Source organism: Perca flavescens, chromosome 3 (assembly GCF_004354835.1).
Source record: "Perca flavescens isolate YP-PL-M2 chromosome 3, PFLA_1.0, whole genome shotgun sequence".
Taxonomy (NCBI): Eukaryota; Metazoa; Chordata; class Actinopteri; order Perciformes; family Percidae; genus Perca; species Perca flavescens.
The window spans coordinates 8,994,458-9,017,527 of record NC_041333.1 but is presented as its reverse complement, the minus strand read 5'-3'; the positions used below and the strand labels follow the sequence as shown (position 1 = coordinate 9,017,527).

At 39.3% G+C, this 23,070-nt stretch overlaps 1 protein-coding gene across 1 annotated transcript in view; it reads left to right on the top strand.

Moving 5' to 3' along the window:
- Nucleotides 1-18,979: 18,979 nt before the first annotated feature.
- akap1b (A kinase (PRKA) anchor protein 1b) overlaps nucleotides 18,980-23,070 on the top strand; it is a 31,133-nt gene continuing 27,042 nt past the window's right edge. The window contains exon 1 of the mRNA XM_028573139.1: nucleotides 18,980-19,184. The gene's annotated coding sequence lies outside the window, so the exon portion shown is untranslated. The remainder of the gene's footprint in view (nucleotides 19,185-23,070) is intronic.

The window sequence follows — 23,070 nt, the reverse complement described above, 5'->3', positions numbered from 1 at the left end:
AAAGTTTCTTCTTAGTTCCAAAGAGGACTGACTCAGTTTTACCCAACTGTATTGAAAGCTTGTTGTCTAGCCACTTTCTAACACCTTACTAAGAATGGGCCTCTTAGCTTAGAACAAAATCTACAAACACTGAAGAGCACTCTTACGCACATTTGAGTGATGACAATTTGCTCCAAATAATTGGTTACTGCATTTTATTTAATTCTACAGTCATTTACAATGAACTTACTCTGGCTGAACATAAAATAAGAATTAGGCCTGTCACTCTAAAAACACAAACTTGCATGCAGGCAGTGTCGATAGTTCCTCTTTGTTTCATCTGTTAGTGGTTTGAGGTACTGTTTGCAAAGTGTGAAAATGTTCTTACATTTACAAAAACTGAAATTCTTTATGTGCATGTCATTTTTGTATTGGGATCTATGTTTCAGAATAATGGGTAATACAAAAACATTCACTGTAAATGATGGCTGTCAATTTATAGCAGGGTTTTAACAGTATTAACCTGTTATTGGTAAATGTAGCATTTTACTGGCAATACAATTTTTTTTTTTAAATTCTCCTCTCACCAGAACGGCAACCTGAGGCGCACAAGCAAAACTATTAGGGTTAAGGTTTGGTTTCTGTTTAGGTAGGTGTGAACAGATCTTGACAGGGAAACAGAGCTCAATACAGAAGGAGCAATCTCAGCCTGACAAGGGAGCAATGAACCAGGGGGACGTTTCTTAGAGACAGTCTTCAGGGGAATGTTCTTGGGGGAAAACCTTTCTGACCTCATTCGTACGCAGGAGCTGGTGGTGCCCGATGGTGATCAGCTATGCGGCGGTTACCCTCCGATCCGCTGATCCAGGATGCTGTAGCGCATGTTCTGACAAGAACTAAGAAATAGATCAGATTTCTCCTGTATTAGCTTCTCTGCATTGGCTCCCTGTAGAATCCAGGATTGAATTTAAAATCCTTCTCCTGACCTACAAAGCTCTAAATGGTCAAACACCTTCATATCTTGAAGAGCTCTTAGTACCTTATTGTCCTACCAGAGCACAGAGATTGTGGTTCCTAGAGTCTATAAAAGTAGAATGGGAGCCAGAGCCTTTAGCTATCAGGCTCCTCTCCTGTGGAACCAGCTCCCGGTCTGGGTTCGGGGGGCAGACACCGTCACCACATTTAAGAGTAAACTTAAAACTCTCCTCTTTGATAAAGCTTATAGTTAGGGAGTGAGGAATTGCAGTTTTCGCCTAGACCGGCGGGGGAGGGTGTGTGTAACCACAGTCATGGCGTGCCCCCCTCCCTATCTTTGCTTGTCTTCATAGAAAGCTTACATTTAGGGAGTGAGGAGTTGTAGCGTTTGCCTAGACCGGCGGGGGAGGGTGTGTAGCCACAGTCACAGCGCCCCCTCCCTATCTCTGCTTCTCTGCAGCTCTTAGCTATGCTGTTATAGTTTTAGACTGCCAGCGGACTTCCTCTGACACACTGAGCTTCTCTCTCCTCTCTCTTTCAGTTTGTGTGCATCTTTGTCCCAGAAACGCTTGTTACTAACCTAGCTCTGGGGAGCTTACTCCCCGGAGTCCTTATGTTTGTTTGTTTTTCGCCCAGCATGTTTCCTTGGATTAGGGTGGCACCAAAATCATGGTTGCAGCTGTCGCCGTGGTCCTGCTGCACTCCCTGCTACACCCTGCTACGCTCTGCGGTGCCCTGCAGTGTCCTGCTCCATCCTGCTACGTCCAGCTATGCTCTCCTGTGCCATGCTTCATCCTGTAACGCCCTGCAGTGCCCTGCTACGCCATGAACTACTACAACTACTATTTCTAGTCACTGTTCCATTTTCTTTATTGTGACTGTTATTACCACTGTTCATCACACCACCAACCGGCACCGTCAGACACCACCTACCAAGAGCCTGGGTCTGTCCGAGGTTTCTCCCTTAAAGGAAGTTTTTCCTTCCCACTGTCGCTGTCCCTGTTCGGAGGTAGTAGTAGAGTTTAGATTCTCTTCTCTCTCATTTGTGTTTTTTAATCATTACTTTATTAGCCTAACTGGGTGGGGAGAAAGCTATGCCTCTCCAGCTTCTCCTGTAGCTCTGGGTATATGTCCTGCACTGACTTGAGTGGGAGGTAAACTGTGCTCAATCGTGTCTCCCCCATCTGTAGCACTGTCTTCGATAATTGCGCAACCAGGCCAGATTGTTTCAGATATCTCACGAGTCCTTTAGCAGCAGATATGGTCTCTCATATCCGGCGCGTTGTTGGCCAGTGCGTTAGCATGCAAACCATGGCGAAGGACAGTATTAATTAGGTGATCGAGACAAGAAAGTCTCCTATATGGTTCCAGGGCTTTGATTATGTTGCTGCCTTGATCTGTTATACACACTATTCGGCTGAGGGAGATATAGGTCAAGGTTTTCATTCGGATCCATTTGCGATCCATTCCATTAAGAATAAACAAACAACACAGTTTACATGCTTTTGCCCTTGTATTCATTAAAATAATTCTAAACAGATTTCTGTAGTTCAAACAACTCAGAATTTTAGTGGAGAACCTCAGTTATAACAGCGGGTTTAAATTCTCATTCTCAGTGCTCATAATTACAGTTAATGTGTCGCACCGGCCGGCCTCAGACACAACGTGCACGGGCTCGGGTAGGGTCGGGCTTGATTTTTTTGGGCCGGATATAAGCTTTAGGTGATAGTGGCAGAGACAACTGGATCTTGAATCTCAGGTGGAACTGCAAATGTGTCTGGGGGAAACTGATGCTGGGAAAGTGAACCAAAAATCATCTTGAGGCATCGCTGCGTGATCCAGATGATCAAAAACGGTATACGGTTTGAAGATAGCTGTGTCTCATGTGACCTTGTTATTTGTACACACTGTGACTTTACAAATCACAACAATGTTGGCGTTATTTTGTCACTTATTGGGAGCAGTACACTAGATGGAGCCGGTTACCTCCAGGATCTGTGCTAAGCTAGGCTAGCAGTGGGGGAGTCATACAGAGTCACGACACGCACGGAGATGAGAAGGGTATGTATGGACTTATCTAACTCTAGGGGATACGGTGAATAAGATAAAGTTCCAATAATTTGGCGTGTTCCTTTAATAGGTTATGAATTTCAATGTTATCATTCGTTAAATCATAAATAAGTCTGTAAATGGTGTGCAATGTTGAAATTGCAGCTAGTAAATTCACAGTTTTTTGGTTAACTTCCTGTATTTGGGTCGGATTGCATTTTCACCTGAAGTGAATTGAACTCTAGTTCACTTGGAAGCGAACCGAGACCCCCATTTTTAAGTGGACCAGAGATTGGTTGTTTGGTCCGCACCCAAGTTCGAATGAGCTTTTACACCTCCACAAACAAACCGGACTATCCCATGAAACGCTCCGGGGTTCCTGTAAAAAGGGACCAAACTGCTCCAGTGTGAAAGCAACCCTAATACCCCCAAGATATAACATGAGGCTGGGTAAACTCCTTGGACCACGGTAATAACAACCCACTGCACCTGCTTTATTCTCCGGAGAATGGCTCTGGATCTGGGAAATACAACTCTCTCTGTAGAGGTCTGTGGAGGTCTTGTGTGTTTTTTTCAAAGTTTGTGTTTTTTTGTTGTTTTTTTGTGAGCTATTATTCAGTTTTATTGTAGATGTTCACTAGTTCATTTACATATTAGTAGGCTATTATTACTAACGTTTTCCAGACATTTCAAAAGACATGACATCAGTGGCAGATTTGACTCAACATAAGATTAAGGCATGCTACTCTAAAAACACAAACTTGCCAGCAGGCAATGCAAATAGTTCCCCTTTGTTTCATCAGTTAATGGTTTGAGGTATTTGTATGCAATGTGTGAAAACATTTCCACATTTACTGTGTACTCTTTATGTGCAGGTCATTTTGTATTAGTATCTAGTTTCAGAATAATGGATCTCACAAAAAGTAGATACAGTTTTTGATCCCCATATGATGAGATTTCAAAATCATCTATGTGTTTTCTGAACTATTTATTCTGTTCATGTTTACAGGCACGTTTATTTCAGGTGTGAAAAGCACACAATGCCCGAAAAAAATGCAAACAAAAAAAATACTTCATCCAGATTACATAACGGAAGTTCTCCAGACCTCTAGGGGAAGCGCTAATTGGAACAGCTTGATACGACCCCAGAGAGAGAGAGAGAGAGAGAGAGAGAGACTATAAATATTAAAATTCTTTGATTAAGTCTATGTTTGAGATATTTTTTCTCTCGTTTGGTGGGTGTGTCTCTAGTTTATTGGCTCAGGTCACAGGTGATACCCAATCAGCAGAGACTGTCTGTGTCTGTAAACTCGTGAAAGGCAGAGCACTCTCTTCCCGTGGGGTCAGAAATCCAGCTGTTCCACTTAGCTGCTCCCCCTAGAGGCCTGGAGAACTTACGTTGTGTAAACTGGATGCAGCGTTTTTCTGCTGCATTTGTTTTCGGGGGTTGTGTGCTTTTCTTTTTGCATCATTTCTGTATTTGCAGCGTGTTTGTGTATTTGGTTGTGTTTTGTGTATATGCAGTGCGTTTGCTAAATGCTGTGCATGTGTTGTCAAATGAATGCAGATGTTTTCTTAATTTGCTTGTGTTTTGTCTATTTGTGTGTGATTCCTAAAGTTGCAGTTCATTTGCCCCTGTTGGCCACAGTACCTTTGTGCTCTCAAAAGATTAACACCACCAAAGGCCAAGTAGCCCTAAAACAGTACAGTTCAACAACAACTGATGGAAAGTTATAAATTATTAAAAATAATAAGTCAAATGTAAGAGATAATCAATCCAAATCTTCAGTGTTTTAAATCAAAAGTATGAGATGCTAAAGTTGTAGCTTTCATTAGTCATGTTTCCATCTAATTGTCAAGCGAATTTTAAGCGAACCTTTAAAATGTTGCAAAAAAGAAAAGAAAAAGAAAATGTGAATTAGAATCCACTGGTTTAGAGTAGGGATGCACCGAATCCAGGATTCGGCTTCGGTTTCGGCCGGTTATTGGGCTTTTTGACGGGGTTCAGTTTCTGCAGAACCTTAGAAATGTATTGAAATATTGTACTTTTTTACTCCACTTCATTCATCTGACAGCTTTAGTTACTAGTTACTTTACACATTAGGATTTTTGCACACAAAACACATGTAGTTTATAAAATCTAATGTTTTATTATAAATGAAACTAGCCAACAATATAAGGGCCTACAAGTCCAGCTGAGATGATTAGACCATTAAACACACAACTGGTTGGATCCTTTTCACTTTCTAAAATGGGAGGATTTTTCTGCATTGAGTAGGCATACTTTTACTTTTAATACTTTAACTACATTTTCTGATAATACTTACATACTTTTACTTAAGTAACATTTTCAATGCTGGACTTTTAGTTGTAACAGAGTATTTTTACAGTGTGGTGTTAGTACTTTTACTGAAGTAAAGGATTTGAATACTTCTTCCACCGCTGCCAGTAAGCCATGGCAGTGTGACAGCGAGCCTTCTTCCATTTGATTGTTTAGGCTACACATCAAAATGTCTTCTGTGAAAAACAGCTATCAAGTCTCGAGGAACTTCGCTTCTCCATCAAGTTGACTGAATGAGTGAAAGAAACCCTGTTAGTGTATTGTATCTGTTGTGCTGCACTGACTGCTGGGATTGATGGTCTTCGCTCCTCTCCTCCACGTGGAGGCGCTGTAGGACAAACAAACACAACTGGTTTCTGAAGGTTTCCATGGAGACAAGAAAGTAAATAAGCAGTGATGAAGCTGCTGTAACCATAGACAGTATATATAAGCTGTAACATATTGTTACATTGTTGTTGAACGTGTGTGTGTGTTGTCCCAGCAGTTTGTTGAACAGTAGGAGTGTAAAAAATATTACTCGGACTACACTACAGCGTCTATTCACACTGAGCGGCCCAGGGGCTTTGACCTGCTCCGTCTCAGACCTTTTCTTCTTTTTCTTATTGACAAAATGCATTATACAAAGAATCGGGTAAACATCAATAGCACATACACATCAAGTGTAAATTCTTCTGAATATATGATTGAAAATGTATTTGTACAAACAATAAAATAACAGACTCATTAGGCTACATAAACAATTTAAAAAGAGATAGGCTATATGTTAGTTTATATCCTTTGCATTCCACTTCCGGGATTGCTCCAGTGCGCAAAATTACGAATCCCACTATGGCCACGCCAAGACCCGCCCTTCGAAGCAGCTCGATTGGTTGGGGTTAGGCATTTCACCTCGAGTGGTTAAGGTTAGGGTTAGGGGATTGGTCAGGGGATAGGACCTGTACATGTAAGCATGGACGCCTGGCCAATAGTAGTGTGTGAACGCTATTGAAAGGCGGGTCTTGGCGTGGCCATAGGGGGATTCGTAATATCGCCTCCGGTGCTGCAGTAAATTCCGCCGGATTCATGTATTTTCCGTTTCCTTCCGCTTTCTTTGTGTTGGCGTTCTAAAGTCCGGTGGATTTCCGAGTACTATGGTTTACTGCTCCTCAGATCTCTGCAGGGAAAATCCAGACAGCTAGCTAGACTATCTGTCCAAGCTGAGTTTTCTTTTGCACGACTATTTTGAAAATTAGTATTAGATCTGTGCGGAGTTTAGCACCGCCCATGACGATTGTGATTGGTTTAAAGAAATGCCATTAAACCAGAGCACGTTTCCCTCCCATCCCAGAATGCTATGTGGAGTAGCCCTTCCTTCCGTGTGCTTTGGAGGAGGGTCTGGCAAAGCGAGACTACTGATATGTAAACATAAATTCACATTAAGTCAGAGGTTTTAGGGGGAAAAGCTCTACAGTTTAATACTTTCTTTGTTTTCATACAATCTAAATGATTTGAGTGGAGATTTTAGTTCTATGAGAAAAGGTAGGAAATTAATTAATAAATGTCTGCTTGTGAACATTAAATTTGGCATATAGAATGATGAGATTAATTATATACTCAAGAGCACAATTTCCTGAATTATCATAGAAACAGATGATATCTTTAAGGTTAGAGGAGTACACGAAGTTAGTGGGTTCAAAAAAGTAAGACTCAAAATCTGTCCAAGATCTTTTGGATATTTCAGAATAATAAAAAAAAAGTGAGAAATTGTTTCAATATTCTGTTTACAAAATGTACAGGAAATCCATCTCCGAACCAGGGCCGGTGCACCTTCACAAACATGATGTTATCAGGTGGCACGCACCAGCGGCATCTAGTGACCAAAATACAACCTGCAGCTGCAGAGTTGAAGGCTACTTGTGGAAAACTGACAGATCAAAGCATTAATATCTGAAAGCATTAAGCATTAATATCTGAAATCGACTAGCAAAAGACAACCAGGGTCCTGACTGTCCTTTTTCTGATGTCTCTACATTTCTCTTTATTAGGGAAACAGCAGTTTATCCTGCAAAGCTGTCAGAGAGAAAACCATAACTTCACATTATTATTATTATACAAGTGAAGCCTGTTGTGACAATATATTTGGAATATATTTCCCTGGGAATGTAACAATATGTGGTGACACAATACAAACATAACGGAAAAAAATTTGCAGCTGAAAACTGGATCACAATGTGAACATGTTTTCTTTATTTAAATAATAAAAGAGGGAAAGTGTCTGGTTTAAGACTACTTTTCTTTTTTTTAGATTTAAGATTTAGTGCACACGCTTTGTGTGAGATCTGAAATGGTTTCACAACTAAGGAAGACAAGTTAATCAAAGCTCAAAGTTTCATATGATCAGTGGTGGAAGAAGTATTCTGATCCTTTACTTCAGTAAAAGTACTAATACTACACTGTAGAAATACTCTGTTACAACTAAAAGTCCTGCATTGAAAATGTTACTTAAGTAAAAGTATGTAAGTATCATCAGGAAAATGTACTTAAAGTATTAAAAGTAAAAGTAGTCAATGCAGCAAAAACCTCACATTTTAGAAACTGGAAACAAAAGAAGCATTGAAACGCCAAAAAAGCTTCAAAAGCATAAAAAAAGCTTAAATACTGACAAAAAACGCAAAAAAAAAAAAAAAAAAAAAAAATTATATTGTTGAGTAGTTTAATTTATAATAAAAGATCGTATTTTTTGTTTTGTGTGCAAAAATCTTAATGTGTAAAGTAACTAGTAACTAAATCTGTCAGATGAATGTAGTGGAGTAGAAAGTAGAATATTTCTCTCTGAAAATGTAGCGGAGTAGAAGTAGAAAGTGGCATGAAAAGAAAAGACTCAAGTAAAGTGTACCTCAACATTTGGACTGAAGTACAGTACTGGAGTAAATGTACTTAGTTACATTCCACCACTACATATGATGAAGACTTGGTGAAGTGTAACGACTGGCTTGGTTTGTTGCTACTACTCAAGTTTTTACTTTAAATGCTGATGATGTATATTTCTAAGTTGAAACAACTTGTCATCTTTATTTAAAAGAATATGAATTGGTGATTTTTACAGTGCAGCACATTAGTCCTTATAGGTCTAAACAGCCATCACAGTAGTTTCTCAACATTGTGCTTCATCCACATGTTATGAAAGATATAAGGAAATTCTGGTAGAGGAAAGTCAAAGAGAAGTTTGGTGTGGTGATTTTAATGCACACAGTTTATGGGGAAGTGATCATACTGATAACAATGTTCTAGTGATTGAAGAAATGATTGATATAAGGAATCTGGTAAATAATGGTAGAAGAACAAGATTGGATATAAATAGGAACAAGATGTCATTGATTTAACATTGGTTTCTGCAAATGTGGCTATTGTGACTGGAAAATATGTAATGATAACTAATAGGTAGTGATCATTTTCCCATATATGTTCTATAAATATGGATGTTTTGTATGAAGTTTACCCAAGAAAGTGTTCCTATATATAGATGGTGCTTTCATAAAGCTCAATGATGACACTTTTAAAGAATGCTGCAGGAAATTAACTAACAACATTAAAATGAATTGTAATGTGGAGGAATGTAGTGAAGTTACAAATATGATAATTGAAGCTATACCTCAGAAAGTATACCTAAAACTATGATAACAGGAAATAATTGAATTGTCCATAGTCGAAATCACCTCATGAAATAAACAAAGGAAAGAAGAAGTCTTAAGAGATAATGAATAGGTGCATGATACCATGGTACCAGAGCGGCTTTAGGAAAGGAAGATCCACAGCTGATGCTTTGCTTAAAGTAATAATGAAATGGGGGAAAACATATATAAAGGAAGTGATGGCTTTAGTTTTCTTTGACATTGAGAAAGCTTATGATTCCATGTGGAGAGAAGGGCTACTAATTAAAATGAACAAGTTAGGCGTAGGTGGAAGGTTATATAACTGGATCATGGATTTCTTATCAAATACAACATTTAAAGTTAATGTTGGATCAGAAATCTCAGATTGTTTTGAAATTATAAACAGGATACCACAAGGTACTTACTACTTACTATTTAATATCATGATTAATGATTTCTTTGAAAATGTAGGAACAGGTATACAGTCATCATTGTACGCAGATGATAAAGTAATCTGGAAAAGGGGAAAACATTTGCTCATGTGTTGAATTGTATACAGAAAGCAATAGTCAATGTAGAGAGATGGTCTTATGATTGGGGATTAAAAATATCAGTTGCAAAATTATGCTATATGCTAGTCACTAAAAAGAAAATAGGTAATGGGCAGAGGTTAACTCTATACAGAAAGCCCATGGATAGAGTATTTAGGTATCTTGGTTTATGGATTGATGGTAAATATGGAAGAATCATATTGAAAATGTTGCAACTAAATGTAAAAAGGTGGTAAATTTATTGAGGTGTGTGGCCGGATTTCAATGGGGAGCTGATAAAGAAGCACTATTACACATACAGTACACAGGGCTTTGATGAGAGCCACTTTGGATTATGGTTGTATGTTGTAAGAGGGTTAGGGTTAGGGTTAGTTACAATTCGGACACTACAGAAAAAAATGTCTGACCACATAATAGTGCCCTAAAATGTGAATAGTGACTCATTTAAAAAAAAAGAAACTGTATAAATGCTGTGAACTTACTTTGTTTCACATTAGCTTCCATCATACATCCCATTCGCTGTTCAACTCGCTACTAGGTTTTAGCAGACAGTACATATGGCTTATCATTTGTTTTTTGTTTTTCCGTGACGAACATGCGTCACTTTTTTAAAACACGTTATAATGCTCGCCTAGGCTAGCTGCTAGTGTGGCACGACCTCATAATCTGCAACTGACTAGCTAGTAGTGCTGACCTAGGTACTGCGCATGTGCGACTCCCAACAAAGATGGAATAGAAGTGAGATGCCTCACTCTGTAGCTAAAACAGAGAGCTCAACACAGGGTGAAAAGAGGAGCAGCAGCAATAGTACTCCAAAAATATGGTGTTTTTTTGAAAATTAAACCATGTAAAACTATTCTGATATAACCTCTAAATACATTTATGAATCTGACAATGAGTATTATATGAACACTTTAAGATAATGTATAATGATCCTTACTGTTGTCAACCGTATACAATGTTATTGACTTTGAAACCCGCTAGCAATTCCAGCTTTCTGGCTGGTAGCTGAGCTAAAGTGTTCTGTGAGCTGAGCGGACTAGAACTATCTCCCGTTACCAGGTCGTATATAAGGTCCTTCCTAATTACCAGCAGTGAACATTGTTTCCATTGAATTAGAACCTTATTAGCCTGACGTCGTCATACTCAGATTCTAGTCAGAATGAACTTCCCAACCTCAAATCGAATATTGTGGGCGGGGCTAAGTTCGGCTGGCATTCAGGCTACAGCCTTACGGGATAGGAATGATTTTGGTAGATATTAGTCAAACTTTCAGGTGGAAACAGACTATTAAAAATAAAAATATAAATAAAATACTTTATATTTTGATTGCAAACGCATTGGAAATATAAATTAATATATTCTTATTAATGTGATTTGACAATGGACCATGGTATAAGCGGGTTAATGCCCTTCGAGCTGTCCATTATAAGGTAATTAATGAACTCCAGCGGGGGCCATAACCGTCCTCCGCTACCTACCTAATGAAAGATGATTCAGTACAGCGTTGTCACACAGGGGACCATTTCGGAAAGTGTTTCAGGTGCAGAGAAACTCCTACTCTTTACATGAAGATGGGCTGAGAGTCTGATGGAAACTGCATGTTAGCATGAGCTAGCTGGTGAGGCTCGAACAACACTGCAGTGGTAGTGCGACTGAACTGCGCATCACTAAGAGGACTCAGGGTAACCTTCAATTGAGTATACATACAGTACAGGCCAAAAGTTTGGACACACCTTCTCATTCTCATTTTCTAGTTATATTATTATATTGAACATCTCAGGTAATCTAGTCCAACCAAAACCAATAATTTTGTCATTTTATATTAGTCTAACTAATTTCACATAAAATTGTATCTGATATATCATTATCTGATGAAAACAACAACACAGGTGACTGACGTTATCCTCACTTCACAAATGACTTTAGCAGGTGGATAACAGACACTCTTGCTGTTATCACCCACATGCAAACTAACCACAGACATTTCCCTCATTCATGGACTGATGGTTGTTCACCGCTACAGAATAAAACAATGATGTACAGTACAGGCCAAAAGTTTGGACACACTTTGTCATTCAATGCGTTTTCTTTATTTTCATGACTATTTACATTGTAGAGTCTCAATGAAGGCATCAAAACTATGAATGAACACATGTGGAATTATGTACTTAACAAAAAAGTGTGAAATAACTGAAAACATGTCTTATATTCTAGTTTCTTCAAAATAGCCGCCCTTTGCTCTGATTACTTCTTTGTACACTCTTGGCATTCTCTTGATGAGCTTCAAGAGGTAGTCACCTGGAATGGTTTTCCAACAGTCTTGAAGGAGTTCCCAGAGATGCTTAGCACTTGTTGGCCCTTTTGCCTTCACTCAGTGGTCCAGCTCACCCCAAACCATCTTGATTGGGTTCAGGTCCGGTGACTGTGGAGGCCAGGTCATCTGGCGCAGCACTCCATCGCTCTCCTTCTTGGTCAAATAGCCCTTACACAGCCTCGAGGTGTGTTTGGGGTTATTGGGCCTCATTCACCAATATCTTCCTAAGTTTTCTCTTAAATATGTTCTTAAGAAGGCTCCTAAGAAAAGTCTACGTCGGATTCATGACGTGTTCTTAAACAGCAGATTTGTTCGCACCTGTGTTCTTAGGATTGATGAATCCCACGTCTTCGTAACTGAAAGCGTGTGCGAGTTGTTCCTAATTATCATAAAACAATACCCTGCAAATTCCGATATAAGGACATGACACTTTCTGTGCCCCTCCTGGGAGACAGGTTTTCGGAGATTGTCGGAGCCGCGGTGGAGGAAGTACTGAATCTCAGTACTTAAATAAAAGTACAAATAACGAGAGACATATTTACTTTAGTAAAAGTATAAGGTGTCCACTACCACAAACAAGGCCTGGCTTTTTAAAAAAAGTTCCTATCCTAACCAGCATAAAATGGAAATGTGTTGTTAGAATCGGAATGTGGTTGGTTTTATTCATGGATGTATTTTAAGACAGTTTTATTTTCTTTAACCATGCAAGTAAGCAAATAAAGTGTGTGAAGCAGTGCAAATGGGGAGATGTGAAGAGGTCCAGCCAAATAAATAAGATATGAATGCGTCTTACGCAGCCTGGCGGAGGAGTAAATGACACTGTGGAGAGAAATAGATGGCAACTATGATTTAAAAACGGGAATAATAAAAACAAACGTTTTCATTTTCCCTTTTACCGGAGTCTGTATTACCGAGGGTCAGCAGCGCTGCGCCTGGGCTCTGCAGCACCGGATCCGGCTTGGATCAGCTGTGCCCCATATATACAGTATCTATGGCAACCAAACTTCACTGATGAGACAAACGTGTGACGGTCAGGAAGACGTTTTGGCAGGGGGCAAACTGATCAGAAAATGTAACGGAACATTGTAGAAATGTGGAGTAGAAAGAATAGATAATTGCTGCAAAATGTAACAAAGTAAAAGTCAAAAGTAGGCTATGCACTATTGAGTCTACTTAAGTAAAGTACAGATACGTGAAAAATGTACTTAAGTACGGTTAGGACGAATTTGTACATTCTTTGTTACATTCTAAAACTGCATTTTGGCCCTATAAATAGCGATCAATCACCAAATAATGCAGGATTTAATCAGTTTAATTGCTGATGTAAATTGCAGTGTTAGTATTTTTTTGCATAATATGATTTATTTTTCAACAAATGATCAGAAATACATTACAGTACAATACTATCATTGTAAACGACTAGAATTAAATAAAATGCAGTAAGCAATCATTTGAAGCAAATTGTCATCACTCAAATGTGCGTTAGAGTGCTTTTCAGTGTTCGTAGATTTTGTTCTTAGCTAAGAACAAAAGTTTGAAAACAAGTTAAGAAAACATTAGTGAATGTCAGAATCTTCGTAAAAAGTTCGTAAGAAGGGTTTAAGAACACATTTCTTCGTAAGAACGGTTGGTGAATGAGGCCCATTGTCCTGTTGAAAAATAAATGATGGTCCAACTAAACGCAAACCGGATGGGATGGCATGTCGCTGCAGGATGCTGTGGTAGCCATGCTGGTTCAGTATGCCTTCAATTTTGAATAAATCCCCAACAGTGTCACCAGCAAAGCACCCCCACACCATCACACCTCCTCCTCCATGCTTCACGGTAGGAACCAGGCATGTAGAATCCATCCGTTCACCTTTTCTGCGTCGCAGAAGACACAGCGGTTGGAACCAAAGATCTCAAATTTTGACTCATCAGACCAAAGCACAGATTTCCACTGCTCTAATGTCCATTCCTTGTGTTTCTTGGCCCAAACAAATCTCTTCTGCTTGTTGCCTCTCCTTAGCAGTGGTTTCCTAGCAGCTATTTGACCATGAAGGCCTGATTCACGCAGTCTCCTCCTGATTGGTTCTTGCCATAATAAGAATTCTAACAGTTAGTCCAATAGGGCTGTCGGCTGTGTATCAACCTGACTTCTGCACAACACAACTGATGGTCCCAACCCCATTAATAAGGGAAAGAATTCCACTAATTAACCCTGACAAGGCACACCTGTGAAGTGAAAACCATTTCAGGTGACTACCTCACGAAGTTCAGTTACGCCCCAGTCTAGGGGTGCCTAGGACGCAACATGGAAAGGCCCCATCTTCCCCGTCTCCCAAGTAGCCACAAACAATTAGGTGATTAGATCAACACATATACATATATATATATATATATATATATATATATATATATATATATATATATATATATATATATATAACATAGATGTATAAGGCTTCAGGGTGGCCTACCACAAAAGTAACAAACAAAACTAACTGGGAGATAAGAAACTAACTTCACAAAACAAAAGGGCAAAACAAATGACCTCCCTAAGTAACATAAACAGGAGAAAACAAGATTAACACGCCTGGAGGTCCACCCTTACTAAATAAACCAAAAACAATATAGCTAAACTAAAGTTACAACAAGTGTGGCCGGTTGGGAGATTAGGAGGACGAGGAATGCCTGCTGCCCACCTGGCTCCTTATAACTGATGGTATCCCCAGCTGCAGCCAATCACGAAGCTGGGCACGAGAGCATCCCACCAATAAACTCCTGGCTAGGCCACACACCTATTTGTATACAAAGCGGAACAAGGGAAAGAAAAACACATGGCACACACAGCAGACCAAAGACAATACGACCACAGTCATATTCAGTCAATGAGCCAACAAGCTCATTGAGAAAACACCAAGGGTTTGCAGCGCTATCAAAAAAGCAAAGGGTGGTTCACCGGACCTGAACCCAATCAAGATGGTTTGGGGTGAGCTGGACCGCAGAGTGAAGGCAAAAGGGCCAACAAGTGCTAAGCATCTCTGGGAACTCCTTCAAGACTGTTGGAAAACCATTCCTGGTGACTACCTCTTGAAGCTCATCAAGACAATGCCAAGAGTGTGCAAAGAAGTAATCAGAGCAAAGGGCGGCTATTTTGAAGAAACTAGAATAAAAGTCATGTTTTCAGTTATTTCACACTTTTTTGTTAAGTACATAATTCCATGTGTTCATTCATAGTTTTGATGCCTTCATTGAGACTCTACAATGTAAATAGTCATGAAAATAAAGAAAACGCATTGAATGAGAAAGTGTGTCCAAACTTTTGGCCTGTACTGTACATCATTGTTTTATTCTGTAGCAGCGAACAACCATCAGTCCATGAATGAGGGAAATGTCTGTGGTTAGTTTGCATGTGGGTGATAACAGCAAGAGTCTCTGTTATCCACCTGCTAAAGTCAGTTGTAAAGTGAGGATAACGTCAGTCACCTGTGTTGTTGTTTTCATCAGATAATGATATATCAGATAAAATTTTATGTGAAATCAGTTAGACTAATATAAAATGACAAAATTATTGGTTTTGGTTGGACTACATTACCTGAAATGTTCAATATAATAATATAACTAGAAAATGCATTTCCTGGAGTAAATGCTTGTGAGTGCTGAAAAGCTAAATTGCTAAAGCTAAACTGGATTGATGGCTTAAAATGCGTAAGAAGAAGGTGAATTAGTGAGAGTAGTTTGAAAAGAGGGAATTGTTTTAATAAGTATGAATTTCATTGAATTGTTGAATAATACGAATATGAAAGTATGAAAGTTTTTGTAAAAGCTGATGCTAAACTGAAGAAATGGGTGGGTCAAATTAGGAAATCTCAATTAGCTGTGTTCAATATTTTCAAAAAGTACGAAAAGAATTTGAAGTTGCATGAAACTCCTAATAAATGAAAGATGTGGAACATTTTTAGGTTTGAATTACGTAAATAAGACTTGATTTGGAAAGCAGATGAAGCTGTATAAATAGCTGAAAATGGATGAAGGATGCAAAATAAAGAGTAAGAAATGATAGGGGTTCAAATGTTTTGCCTATCTGCGCCACTATTTCTTTACAGCAGAAAGACATATTGACAGAGAAAGACATAAACATATAGATATGGAGAGATAGGTCCCGTTTTGACCTGGTAATAAAATCCTGAGTGATCGGATCACAAGTAGACAGCTCTAAGTACACGTTTAAACACGCTCAGGACTAGGCTTGTACAGACTGGCGATCAGATCGTATATCGACGATTAAAGGAATGATTGGCGATTGTACTAGCCAAACCAGCTCTGGAGGAAGGTCTGGCAAAGCGAGACTAGGTCAGCCAGCACGATTAACGTTACGGGGGACTGACAGCAGCTCTTGTTAACGGTCGAGTTTCCCTGGTGCAGAGCTTTGTCTCTAACACGGCAAATAAACTACAGTTATCAGTTATTACTGAAGAGGATTTTAAGATTAATCCATTGACTTTCAATGTACATAAAAAAGCTTAATATTTTAAAAACTATAAATAGCTGAAAAAAAGTTAAAGATGTCCCATCATGTGCTTAAAGCTGCTCAGACAATGATTTGAGGGACCCAGGCAAACAGCGTCTTGGTTTACTGAAAACTAAACTAAAACTAGCAAACACAATGTGAAAACTAACTAAAACTAAAATGAAATACAAAAGTCAAAACTTAAATAAAATAAAAACTAATTCAAAATTCAAAATAAACTGTCAATGTTAAAGGACAAAGCATTGAGAACTTTGTAAGTGTACAGACAGGTTATTAAAAAGATAGATTATAAACAAGGGGGTAAGCTTCACTTCAGAACTCAAACCTCCTATGGCGCCATTTTGATGCTACAAATCGATCACCTCTCGTTAGCATTCCATTGACTGCCATTCATTTTGATGTCACTTTGACAGCGAATAACTTTACATCTGGGGCGTTTAAAGACTCTATTTGTCCATTGTTTATTTCTAAAGAAACACGACAATGTGTAAAGCAGCTGAAGACTCTGCTGTTCAAGCAGGCTTTTACTTAGCCAAGGGGTTTTTATGGTTGTTTGTTATGTTTTCTATTTGTATTTCAATTTGCTTGTATTGTGACTTCTTGTGTTGTATTGCATTTTTATTGTGAAGCACTTTGTGATTTTTATCTCTGAAAGGTGCTATACAAATAAATTTGACTTACTTACTTACTAAAAGGCTCCATTACCTTGTACCTTCCGTTATGGCTCCGTAGCAGACGTTTTTGTAAAAATATGTTAACGATTGTGTCACACAGTAGAGGAATTACTGTATAGTTCAGGAGAAGCACGTAGGCAGTTTCGACTTACATGAGCTGTTTAGGTTTAATAACTAATGTTAACTAGCATGTTAGTTAGCAATAATTAGCCTGTGTCTATGTTATCTCCTTATACACCTACGCTCTCCGTTTCTGCAAGATTGGGAATGATTGAGATTTCTCTTGGCACAGCTACCAGAAGACTTACAACTTTCAGACAGGTCGCTCACGTCACATTTACGTTGTCTCTCTCAGTTGGAGGCTGCGCAGTAATGCTCAGCGCTCACCAGAAAAGTGCTTCTAATATCCTTCACTGGTCTCCGTCCAGAGCAACGAGATCTGTTGGTCCATTCTTTTATACTCTCTATGATTATAAAGACAGTAGTGTTCATGCATAGACAGTATATAATGGACCAATAGACCCCGTTGCTCTGGACGGAGAGCAGTGAAGGCTATTAGAAGCACTTTTCCGGTGATCTCTTGCTTTACTGTGCAGCCTCCAACTGACAGAGACAACGTACAGTAAATGTGACGTGAGCAACGTGTCTGAAAGTTGTAAGTCTTCTGGTAGCTGTGACAAGAGAAATCTCAATCATTTCCAATCTTACAGAGAAGGAGAGCGTAGGTATATGTAAGGAGATAACATAAGCACAGGCTAATTATTGCTAACTAACATGCTAGTTAACATTAGTAATTAAACCTAAACAGCTAATGTAAGTCGAAACTGCTCAAGTAGCTTCTCCTGTACTATACGGTAATTCCTCTACTGTGCGACAGTAAGTCACTTGGTTATGACACAATCGTTAGCTTATTTTTACAAAAACGTCTGCTACGGAGCTATAACGTGAGGTACAAGGTAATGGAGCCTTTTATACATTGTCGTGTTTCTTTAGAAATAAACAATGGACAAATAGAGTCTTTAAACGCTTCAGATGTAAAGTTATTCGCAGTCAAGTGACGTAAAAAAAAAATGGCGGTCAGTGTAATGCTAACAAGAGGTGATCGCTTTGTAGCAACAAAATGACGCCATCGGAGGTTCGCGTTCTGAAGCGAAGCTTACCCCCTTGTGTTCATGTTTACATGCGGACGCCATCTTGGAAAACAGTCAAGACCAGTCGAACGACGAACGCCGTGCAACCAGTAACCAGTAACATAGCTCGAACACAGTGTTCGTGGTTCGACTGGTCATGACTGTTTTCCAAGCTAATCACCGGTTTGCAGTAGCTTGTTTCAAGCTACAGACATTCGATTAGCATGAAAACATATCCCAGAGAACGGTTGACTCGGTACGCATGTTATTAACCCCTAGGTTTATTTTGCAACGGAATTGTCCTTTAATACTGTGGCAGCCGCCACAAAAACATCAATGGTAACACTGTACAAGAAAAAACATAATTGTCAGCATCTTACTAATATATTACTTATTATTTCAGCAAAAAACCTTTATCTGACTTAGTTTAATTTAGTATCAGGACAGTCACTTAATATTATAGCGTAAAAATAAGGTTACATAAAGACATACAATTCTTTGACTGGTATGATCGTGAAATATTGAATTCAATGTGATATTAAAAAAAGGTCTTAAAAAGTGCTTTTAATTTCGCTTGGGCACCTGCCCCTCAAAATGTCCATGCACGTCCCTGTGTTTAACCTTGTGCAGCCATAAATTAATCTCATGACATTCAATTCAGACTTGTGCCGTGTCGAAAGTGATATGGAAAGTACAACCTGGTAAGATTGCCGTCGTGGCTCAAGTGACCATTGGCGCTTTTTTCAGACATGAGACCAACATGTTGAATAACTGTCAGATAACGTAAAGGTCTGGTCTGAAATAGGTGACTTTACTGCATTCTCAGATAACGCGGGACTACAGACGGCTTCAGCCCCTGAGTATCGCGAGATTTGACCAGCTGTTTAGTCTGTTTTTTTAGACGGGTGCTTGTCGGTCTACACGTGGGGAGGATCTGACTTTGCTTTCCACAGGGACATATTTGAAAAACTCAGAATATCAGTATTGCTCTCATCGTGGCGGCACCAAGGACCATAACATACTGTAAGTAAAAGTAAAAACTCTGGAGACGAAAGAGCGAAATTAGCAACGAAGAGGAAAGCCCAAGACTATAACGTTATCCATTTGCATCTTGTTCACACAGCGTGACTTAACGTAACGTTAGTTCAAATCTACTCACAGGGGTGCAACACGCGCACAGTGTATAAAACCCCATTCATTGAAATTTCCACGCGCCTCTGCAAGCTGTTTCGGGTTTACTGTGTCACCGACTGAATGCAGTACTCCCATGTCATTGAACAGCTAGCCTGACGTTACACATCTTTCTCTAACTTAACAGTCCGCACACTCTAGCTAGCCTCTTTCCCTGTTGTGTAACTTAGATTACCCTAATTCCTTTTCTCGTGCGCTGTCTATATGAATTTTCTAAAAACAGGGCCATGTGTCTTGTATAGTAACAAATGTGTATAGGTTATCAGCAGTAAGAATGCAAGTAAAGTTAGTTGGATATCATTTACGCCAGGCCGGCTAACGTAGTAAGCTAACACGAAGGTCTGAGGCCCATGCAGGACAGGAGCACTCCAGAAGCGTCCTTAAACCCTGCGTCAGTCTGGGACAAGCCCTCACTGGTGCATTTTGGTTACGTTTAAAGCTGTGTGATGTATTGCATTTATGTCGTGGCCTAACATGATGGTCAGACTGTGAAATTAAACTCTCAAGTAGCCCTATACACGAGGCTATCATGGTGTAACTAACCCATCGTAGTGGAATGTGCGATTAGCTGCCTTGGCATTTTAATTCGTCTATGTTCATAGACGGTTTAGCATTGTAACCAATGTGCGGGGCTAGCCTGCTAACTTCATACTTTGTATCCTGCACTGCGGCCTCCTAACCAGCCATGCTTATTCCCAGTAGTGTAACGTTAGCGTTAGGTCACAACCACCTCTGGTACTGGATTTCGTTCCAGACAACGTTACGACAACCTCTCTGTATCTGTCAGTCCACACTTTTTAGTCTTATTGGCAAACCGCTGTGCATGTTAGTACTGGACATGCGTGCTTAATGCGATGTAAAGTGTTTCATGTTGAGTTCGGCTTTCAAATGAGGCACCTTGCGACACACATTGAGTTGCAGCTATACATTGTTCTCAATGCTAGCTAACTTACCTCAACCACGTTTTGTTTTTGACTTTTTAAAATGAGTTGTACTATGCAACGTTAAGCTAAGGCACACAAAAGTAATAGTGGTGAAGGAGGTATGGAAAGGAAAAGGGACTCGTGTGAATTAAAATGGGAAAGCCTCGAGTCTTATATTGATATAACGTGCCCTTCGCTGAGTTAGCTACCTCATTGCGAGGAAAATGAATATGTAAGAATTCCAAGTGCAGGTTCACGTTGTGGTCTGTATACTTGCTAGCTAATTTGCAATTTCCATTAGCTAGCTGGTCTGTGTTGTGATGAAACGGTCGTAACGTCACACAGCGGTTTGACAGTATTGAGCTACTTCACACATGGCGAGATTTAACGTCGATTGCATTATTTCTTTGGAGTCACGGAGTCTCATTGTGGTTATTAGCATGTAGGTCGCTAGCTGTGATTGTTTGGCATTAAGTCGCTGAAAAGTTATTGACCCTCGTGAACAGTTAACGTTTAGACAACCCGTCTAACAAGGTGCAAATTCTCATATTGTCATGTAGCTAAACTGCAATACTAAGATTTTATTGGGCTTTGTTTATCTGTCAGCTAAATTAAAGTATTCGCCTGTTGTAGCTAACAATAATGCTAACGTTGGTTAATTTAAAACTTGACTCTAGCAGTGCAGTGTAGCCCATATCTTGCAGGCAAAATTAGATGGCGTAACGTCACTGATGCGCTCTCGGCACAAACGCACAATGCTATATTGTGCTGGAACGAGGGCCACTCTACAATTCGATTTACAAACAATTCCCACATTGGTGTTCCCGTTACTCGTTATAAAATGTAACCCTTTAAGAATTGGGGTTTCCGACTAAACCAACACGTCTGCGAACAGTGTGAACGAATTAACGTTATAAAAAAAGTCGTGAAAGTCAGGTTTCACATGTATTCAGTTGGCACAGTCTGCTGGACTGTTTAGATGATAGTATATCACAATGCTCTGTATTCATTGTGCACGCTGCTTAGGTTACCTGTGCTCACTTGTAGGGTTTGTAACATACAAATACAGCCAGACTACTACCATATCTGGACACCAAGGGCACACTCTGAATCTTGACTTTAAGCTCCAGAAAGGCTGAACACCTGTCTGACCTGTGTGCCACGCTCAAGATTAGTTTGACTGCTGAGCTGTTATAGTAACCTTGTCCAAGGTGAATGTAGTGTGGGCCACCATTTCATAAACGCATATACAGTGTACAGGCACATGACTACTTTTCTCTTATACTTTAGCTGTCCATATGGACATATTTCACATTACAATTGTATTGTACATTGAACATCGCAGTGATATTATCCAATGTGAAACTAAACCAACTTATCAGCAAGGCATGACAGTTCAATTGGTTTGAGCTGTAAATAGCCCAGGTCAGTTGTTTAAAATGTGATTCTCCTTGAATAAGCTTTATTTAAGTGTGTGTGTGTGTGAGACATCAGGAAAAGTATAAAGGAATATGCTAATTGATGACAGAACATAGAAACATTTTTTATTAATTAAAATGAAATTATTTATTTCATGGTGAACTTTATATTTGCAATGACCTATCACTTAAAGCAGGGGTCTTCAATGTATTTTAGGCCTAGGAGCCCTTAGCTGAGAGAGAGAGAGACTACTAGGGACTACTAGCTGTTGCATAAAATTAAGTTTCAAAATAAACTGGGCATACAATAACGTGTAGGGCGGCCTAAAGCCTTTATGCATACATTTAAAAAAAAAACAAAAAAAACACAGGGACTTCTTAAGCTATGCACTACGTGTGGATGGCTATCTTAGTGGCTACCTTATCTACAGGCCAGTAAGCCTGTCATCAATGTTGTGTAAATTAAAAGAACGGCACAAACAGGCTGATTTATCTTTTGCTTATAACATTTTGGATTGTTTATGTATACTTTTAGACCTATTTTAACTTAAAAAAATTATCAAACAAAAATTTGGTGATCCCCTGCAGTAACTCTAAGGTGCCCAGTTTTGAAGATCTGACTTACAGCATTTAGCAAGCCTTTTTGGTAAAACAGCGCCATCGCTGGCGCAGCAGCAACACTTCAGACAGAGAGTGGTACTGCAGCAAAGGTGACAGCAAGACTTTGCTTCTTAAACAAAAACCAACAAAATGATAAAGAGAGGTGAAGTTCTGTGAGAAATTTATGAGGGGAAAAGCTGGTTAAATCAGGAAGACCACATTAACTGTAGAAAGTGGTCGCCGTACTGTTTTTCTCACTGTCCATTGCACAGTAACATGGTGGTGTCTGGTGAGAGTTAAAATATTAATGTAACACATGCTCCTCAGTGGATTATGCATTTGCAGAATATCAGGTGATGCTTGAAAGATGGTGAATCTTCATTTTGTCGAGCATCTCGTTACTAAAATAAGTGTGTAAGTAAATAAGTGCTATCCAGTTGCTAAAGCTCTGGGTGTTTCTCGCTAACTGACCAGACTTGGTCAACAACCTGTAACATTAGTTCCTATTGCTGCAGTAACCAACACTATAATCCTTTTTGAGGTAAATGGTGCGTAGTGTGCAGAAATAAATTAAATCAAATGTACAAATGCCAAATATCAGGATTACGTTATCAGGGGTAGAGTTTTAAGGATATACACAGAAAGTTGCTTGGTATTTTCATCCATTTGAAATTCTACAGCAATTGTATGCCCTTGGCAATAACAATCGCATCACCCTGATGTGCCGATGGTGTAGTCTTTCGCACTTCTTTGGGAATACGTTTTCAAGGCTATGTA